This window comes from Scylla paramamosain, chromosome 25 (genome assembly GCF_035594125.1).
Source record: "Scylla paramamosain isolate STU-SP2022 chromosome 25, ASM3559412v1, whole genome shotgun sequence".
In the NCBI taxonomy this organism is placed as follows: domain Eukaryota; kingdom Metazoa; phylum Arthropoda; class Malacostraca; order Decapoda; family Portunidae; genus Scylla; species Scylla paramamosain.
In genome coordinates this window covers 2,525,001-2,532,500 of record NC_087175.1, presented here as the reverse complement: position 1 = coordinate 2,532,500, position 7,500 = coordinate 2,525,001, and the positions used below count along the sequence as shown (strand labels likewise).

Here is a 7,500-nt window from a genome sequence, read left to right as displayed (position 1 = left end):
GAGAATAAGAAAATACACGCAGAATTGTAAAAAAGAAAGAAAATGGTAAAGGAAAAAGAAAAGCACCAGGGAAAACATACAAAATAAAAAAAAGAATAAAGTAGCTGAATAAAAGAGAAGATAGGAAAAGAATATCACGGGAAAACTGGTAAAATGAGAAGATTAGTAATAAAACTGGGAAAATAAGAAGGAAATCGGAGGGAAACAAGGGAAAAATTATAAAAGAATAATTAGTAAAACTGGAAAAATGAAAAAAAAATTAAAAGGAAAGTTGGAAAATGAAAGAGTAAGAGACAACATTGGAAAAAAATAAAATAACGGAGAAAGAAAAAAGAAAATAAAGAGAAAGTGAAAGAAAAAAACAGAAAAACAAAAGAAAAAAAGGAGAAAATGACAAAAAATAACAGGAAAAAAATAAGAAAAATGAAAAAAGTAAGAAAACTTCAAGACATCAACTGGAGAATAAAGAGAATTAGAAAAAAATATAAAAATAAGAAAGTACAGAGAGGGAAAGGAAGGAAAACTAAAGACAACGAAAAAGATCAAATAAAACCTACGTTGCAACTCAAAAAAATAAAATAAAATAAAATAAAGAAAGAAATAATAAATAAAAAAATAATAAAGAAATAATGATGATATGTTACTTTATTATACAAGAAAGGAAACATGAAATAAAAACGAATAAAAAATAGAATGAAGAAAAATGTGGATGAACACGAAGAAAATAAAAAAGTAAAAAATAATAAAAAAGTTAAAAGAAAGATCTGAAAATACTCAAATAATGTGTGAAGGAGAGAGAGAGAGAGAGAGAGAGAGAGAGAGAGAGAGAGAGAGAGAGAGAGAGAGAGAGAGAGAGAGAGAGAGAGAGAGAGAGAGAGAGAGAGCCGGGGGAAATATTTCTTTTGATTGGACACACAAGAAAAGAGAGAAAAGAATGAAAGACCAGAACAAGTGAGCCAAAGTCTCTCTCTCTCTCTCTCTCTCTCTCTCTCTCTCTCTCTCTCTCTCTCTCTCTCTCTCTCTCTCTCTCTCTCTCTCTCTCCATTTCGTCCCTTTATTTGGAGATTCACTTTGATCATGTCATTCTCTCTCTCTCTCTCTCTCTCTCTCTCTCTCTCTCTCTCTCTCTCTCTCTCTCTCTCTCTCTCTCTCTCTCTCTCTCTCTCTCTCTCTCTCTCTCTCTCTCTCTCTCTCTCTCTCTCTCTCTCTCTCTCCTTCTCTCTCTCTCCTTCTCTCTCTCTCCTTCTCTCTCTCTCCTTCTCTCACACACACACACACACACACACACACACACACACATTTCTTTTTCCATCAAGGTTTATGTCCTCGCATTTTTCTATTTGTGTTTTCATTCTCCCAACCTTTTATATTCTCTCTCTCTCTCTCTCTCTCTCTCTCTCTCTCTCTCTCTCTCTCTCTCTCTCTCTCTCTCTCTCTCTCTCTCTCTCTCTCTCCATCTACCTATCTTCTGTAGCGAGAGAGAGAGAGAGAGAGAGAGAGAGAGAGAGAGAGAGAGAGAGAGAGAGAGAGAGAGAGAGAGAGAGAGAGAGAGAGAGAGAGAGTACATGGTTTTGGAAAATGCATAGTGAGCTCTCTCTGTGTGTGTGTGTGTGTGTGTGTGTGTGTGTGTGTGTGTGTGTGTGTGTGTGTGTGTGTGTGTGTGTGTGTGTGTGTGTGTGTGTGTGTGTGTGTGTGTGTGTGTGTGTGTGTGTGTGTGTGTGTGTGTGTGTGTGTGCGCTTGTTTGTTTCTGTTGGTGTATGTTATTCTCTCTCTCTCTCTCTCTCTCTCTCTCTCTCTCTCTCTCTCTCTCTCTCTCTCTCTCTCTCTCTCTCTCTCTCTCTCTCTCTGAATGGTCTGAATATATCTCAAAAAGATTCCCTTTGTTGCGGAGAGAGAGAGAGAGAGAGAGAGAGAGAGAGAGAGAGAGAGAGAGAGAGAGAGAGAGAGAGAGAGAGAGAGAGAGAGAGAGAGAGAGAGAGAGAGAGAGAGAGAGAGAGAGAGAGAGAGAGAAACACTTAGAACTGCGAGAGAGATGACAGATAAAGAACAAAAAAAAGCACCAAAGAAACGAGGTAATAAGGAAGGAAGGAAGGAAGGAAGGAAGTAAGGAATGGAAGAAAGGAAGAGGAGAGAGATGGAAAACTGGTCTTCGTCTGCCCCAATTCCTCATTCAAAGAAGAGGGAAGCAGACGGAGATGGCAAAGTGGATGATGGACATGAGGCAGAGGAGGAGGAGGAAGAGGAGGAATAAGAGAAACACAAAGAACCACAAAGGAGGAAGAGGAAGAGGAGGAGGAGGAGGAGGAGGAGGAAGAGAAGAAAAGAAGATTAGAGTGAAATCATATATGTTATTTTAAATATTCTATTCCCGTATTTGACTAAAGGTACAAAAGGAGGAGGAGGAGGAGGAGGAGGAGGAGGAGGAGGAGGAGGAGGAGGAGGAGGAGGAGGAGGAGGAGGAGGAGGAGGAGGAGGAGGAGCAGGAGGAAGTGAAGGAAGATTAGAATTACCTCAAAAATAACTTACTTTATTAATTCCTTTTTTTTTTATCTTCAGTACAAATAAAATAGATAAAATTAAAAGAAGGAGAAACAAAAGAATAATGAAGAAAAAGAGGAGGAAGAGGAAAGACAGGATTTATATCAACTCGTAGCTTATTTTATTACATTTTATTTCCTCACTGGACTAAAGGAATGAGAGGAGAATTAAAAACATGATTTACAAAGGAAGAAAGAGGAGGAGGAGGAAGAGAAGAAGAAAGTGGAGGAGGAGGAGGAGGAGGAGGAAGAGAAGAAAGTGGAGGAGGAGGAGGAGGAGGAGGAGGAGGAGGAGGAGGAGGAGGAGGAGGAGGAGGAGGAGGAGGAGGAGGAGGAAAGTGAGCATTAGCATTCACTTATAACTCATTTTATCTATTGTTTCCTCATTAGATCAAAGACACAAGAGGAAAAATTAGAACTTAAAACGCACTAATATAGAAAATGAAGAGAATAAGCAGAAGAAGGATTAGGATTAACTGATAAATACCTTAACTTATCTATTTCATTTCATTATTTAACTTAAGACACGAAAAAAAAGAAGGGTAGAATCAAAAATATTTACAAAAGAAGAACTAAGAAGGAGGAGAAGGAAGCGAAAGAAGGAGAAAGAAAAAGCTTAGGATTAACTGAGAGAGAAGTCATTCTTTTCATTCTCTTTCTTCATTAAGCCAGGCCAGTAGAGGAGATGCAATTAAAAATACAAATAATAAAAGAGAGAGAGAGAGAGAGAGAGAGAGAGAGAGAGAGAGAGAGAGAGAGAGAGAGAGAGAGAGAGAGAGAGAGAGAGAGAGAGAGAGAGAGAGAGAGAGAGAGAGAGAGAGAGAGAGAGAGAGAGAGAGAGAGAGAGAGGAACAAGAATAAAAGAAAGGATTAAGATTAACACATAAGGAAACTATTTTATATGTTTAATTTCCTTATTAAACCAAAGCCATGGGGAGGAAATAAAAAAATAATAATTACAGAAGAACAAGAACAATAAGAACAAGAACAAGAAAAAGACGGAAAATGAGGCGAAGAAGGGAAGAGAAGAAAGAAGATGAAGCAGGAAGAAGAAAGAAAGAATAAAAAAAATAACAAAAAAAATCCCTCATTTTAAACAATCCTTTCTCCCATTAGACAAAAAAAAAAGACAAAGAAAAATAAATAAGTAAATAAATAAACAAACATAATCAACAACAACAAAAACAGCAACATCTTCATTAAACGCACAATCTTATTAGACTCCATCCGTATCAACACACGACCTTCCCTAATAAAAAAAAAAAAAATCATAATAATAATTACAATAATAATAAAAAAAAAATACATCACACACACACACACACACACAGGTACACGTCACATAACCCTTTGATAAGCACTAAGCCTTATGAAATCTCTTAGCGACATATTGACAAAGGTATGAGAAATGAATATTAACAGGTGAATGTAATTAACTCCCCCAGGTGAAAGAGGTGTTGTGTGGGAAGGGAGGTGATGGGAGGGAAGAGAGAAGGGGAAAGAAGAGGAGATGCTTTGGAGAGTGTGAATGGGAGATGAAGGAATGAATGGTGGAAGAGGGAAGGATTATGATGAAAGAAACGATAAGTGGGATTTGAATGAAGGAGGAAAGAAGGAAAGTAAGGATGATTAAAGAATGTTAAGTGGGAAGGAATGGGAGAGGAAAGGAAGAAGGAAAGTAAGAATGGGGTGATAAAAGGGAAAACAATAAAGAATGATGGTTCGAATATAATGGAAAACGAAGGGAGGATGGGGATGAAGGATGGGGATGAAAGAATGATAAAATAGAATGGAGGAGAAGAAAGAAAAAAGAAATGAAGTGTGGTTTTGTGGGAATTGATGGAACGGAAGAGAGGAAACAAAGACGAAAGAAAGGATGGAATGAAGGAATGATGGAATAAAACAAAAGAGGAAAAGGAAAAAAAAAGCAAGGATGATAAACGGAGAAAAGAGAATAACAAATGTAACGAAAAAAAAATCAAAATAATTAGCAAAGAAAACATAAGAAACAGACGAAAGGAGAAGGAAATAAAAAAGAAAAAGAGAAGAAGAGGTGATGAAGAAGTGAGGTAAGCAAATGCAGGAAAACAATAACAAAAAAAATATATATATAAAATTTCACATTGTTAATAAAAGAATGCAGAAAAAATAGGACGTGTATTAAATTAGCTTATTAATGAGATGGAGAAAAAAAAGTATTCTCCTCTCATTAATAAGGCAAGTTAATGAGGAGAGGGAAGTTAAGGTAAAGGAGAAAGCGTTAACCTAAATATATACTAATTCCATAACCTATATATCAATTTATTCAGGAAATTAATACAAAAAAAACATTAATTTACAGTGAATTAATTAAGCAGATTGGAAAAATGGATGGTTAGATTTAATAAACATACATTAAATCTCAATAACCATAAAGAGGAAAGAGAAAAGGAGAGAAAAATGAATGAAAATGTATACAGGATTAATTACATAACACGTAACTCGTATGTTCACGCACTGGAGAAAGAAAAGAAAAGAAAAAATAAATAAATAAATCGATGAGAAAAATATTAAAATCATCTCTAAACGCGAATATATTTTCATTCCATAACGCAGCATTTCATTTATTTTCGTATGATCAATAACAAAATAGTGGTGAGTGAATACAAAGGAGAAAATTGTAATATGAAGAAGCCAGTACAAAAAAAAAAACGAATGATGAATAACAACAAAGAAGAAAAAAGAAAGGGAAAGATAAAAGAAAGGTGAAGAAAATTTGAGTAACTGACAAAAGAAAAACTGAAAAAGGTGAATAAAAAGATGAAAAAATACGCAAAAATTATATTAGTGAATGACGAGGAAAGAAAAAAAGAAAAATGAATAACAATGAGAAAAAAAAAGTGAATGACAGAAGAAAGGAAAAAAAAAAAGAAAAATATTGAAGTGAAGAAAAAGTAAAGAAGAAAATGGTGAATGACAAAGAATGAAAAATAAAACGTAAACGAGACAAAGACCAAAAAGAAAAGTGCATGACAAGAAAAAAAAAGAAAGAAAAAAGAATAACAACAAAACCAAATAATACAATAAGAAGTGAAAGAGAAAAAAAGATAAATTAAAAAATGACAAAGGAAAAAAAAACAATATAAAAAGCAGACAAAAAAAAACACAAAGAAACGAGAAGAAAGGCAAAACAAAGGAAAAGGAGATGACAAAGGAGAAAGACAAATAAGAAAAACAAATGAACAATAAATAAAGAGAATATGAAAACGAGTAACAGAAAAAAAACAAAGAAAAAATACAAAAGCGAATAACACAGAAAAGAAACAAAGAAATAAAAAAAATAGTAAAAAGGGAAAGAAAAATATATCACAATGACAGACAAACATGAAAGACAAATTAGAAACAAACAAAGTGACGAACAAAAGACTAACAGGGACAGGAAAACAAAACAAAAAAAAAAATAGACTAATTTGAGAGAAAATAGAAGAAAAGTAAATAGCAAAACACAAAAGAAACATGACGATGACAGAGAAAACAAGAAAACAAATTAGAAACAAGAAAAGATTAACAAAACCTAAAAAAAAGACAAAATATACAAAAAAAGGAACCGAAGAAGAAAAGTGAATAACAAAAAAACAACAAAAATAACAAAGAAAACGAGAAAAAACAAATCAGAAAAAAACAACAAACTTAAACAAGGAAAAAAAAAAAAAAGAAGACTCGTTTCACCCACACTCATACATACATACATACATACATATCGTTCCTTTACACCTAAACACGGCAGCTCACCTGGCGTGCCGCGTCCACCTGACTCACCTGTGTAATTGTGCAGGTGTGGCCTCCCCGCGCCGCCACACCTGAAAGAGAGAGATGGATTTAATGAGGCTGCGTGTGTTAGGAGAGGGAGGGAGGGAGGGAGGGAGGGAGGGGGGAGGGAGGGAAGGAAGGGAAGAGGAGAGAGGGTGGTTGGTTGGGAGGTGGAGGGGAGGGGAGGGAGGAGATAAAGGGGGGTGGGGAGGGAGGGAGGGGGGAGAGAGAGAGAGAGAGAGAGAGAGAGAGAGAGAGAGAGAGAGAGAGAGAGAGAGAGAGAGAGAGAGAGAGAGAGAGAGAGAGAGAGAGAGAGAGAGAGAGAGAGAGAGAGAGAGAGAAATAGATGGAGAGAGAGAGAGCCAGACAGACAAAAACAGATAGAAATAAGAAACAGAGAAAAAGACAGACAGAAAAATAAACAGACAGACAAACAGACTGGCAGAGAGAGAGAGAGAGAGAGAGAGAGAGAGAGAGAGAGAGAGAGAGAGAGAGAGAGAGAGAGAGAGAGAGAGAGAGAGAGAGAGTAAAACAAATAAATAGACAGACAAATAGACACAAACAGACACAAAACAGAATCAAACATAAAAAAAAACGCCAGTGAAAGTAAAGAATTCAAAATGGAAACAAAAAAAAAGAGAATTACCCCTTCCTGCCCCCCACACCCTTCCCCACACCCTGCCCTTCTTCCCCCCAACCAAAAAAGACAGGTGAGTTTTCCGTTTTCTGTTGCATCGCGGCGCGCAGGTGAGAGATGTGGCCATAGGCGTTGGTGTTGCCATAATCCACCTCACTCTTACCTCTCCCTCCCTCTCGCCCCTCTCACCCTCCCCTCTCCTTCCTCTCCCTCCCCCAGGACCCGGGCAGCCTCGTGTGGCCTTTATATCCATGTTTGTGTCGAACAGAAAACGTGCCGGTGGATCGTAACTCACAGGGGAGACTTTGCTAAATTGTGGCCGTCACTGCTACTACTACTACTACTACTACTACTACTACTACTACTACTACTACTACTACTACTACTACTACTACTAGCTTGGCTTAAGTTCTTTATCGTTCTTTCTACTTCTCCTTTTCTGCTTCTCTCTCTCTCTCTCTCTCTCTCTCTCTCTCTCTCTCTCTCTCTCTCTCTCTCTCTCTCTATTTCTCATCTCTTGTCATTTTTTCCTTTCC

General features: G+C 36.7%; 1 long non-coding RNA gene across 1 annotated transcript in view; it reads right to left on the bottom strand.

The window, feature by feature from the left end:
* Positions 1-6,379, bottom strand: part of LOC135113087 (uncharacterized) — a 143,328-nt gene extending 136,949 nt beyond the window's left edge. Inside the window, exon 1 of the long non-coding RNA XR_010274705.1 lies at positions 6,337-6,379. This is a non-coding gene — a long non-coding RNA (uncharacterized LOC135113087). The remainder of the gene's footprint in view (positions 1-6,336) is intronic.
* Positions 6,380-7,500: the final 1,121 nt, after the last annotated feature.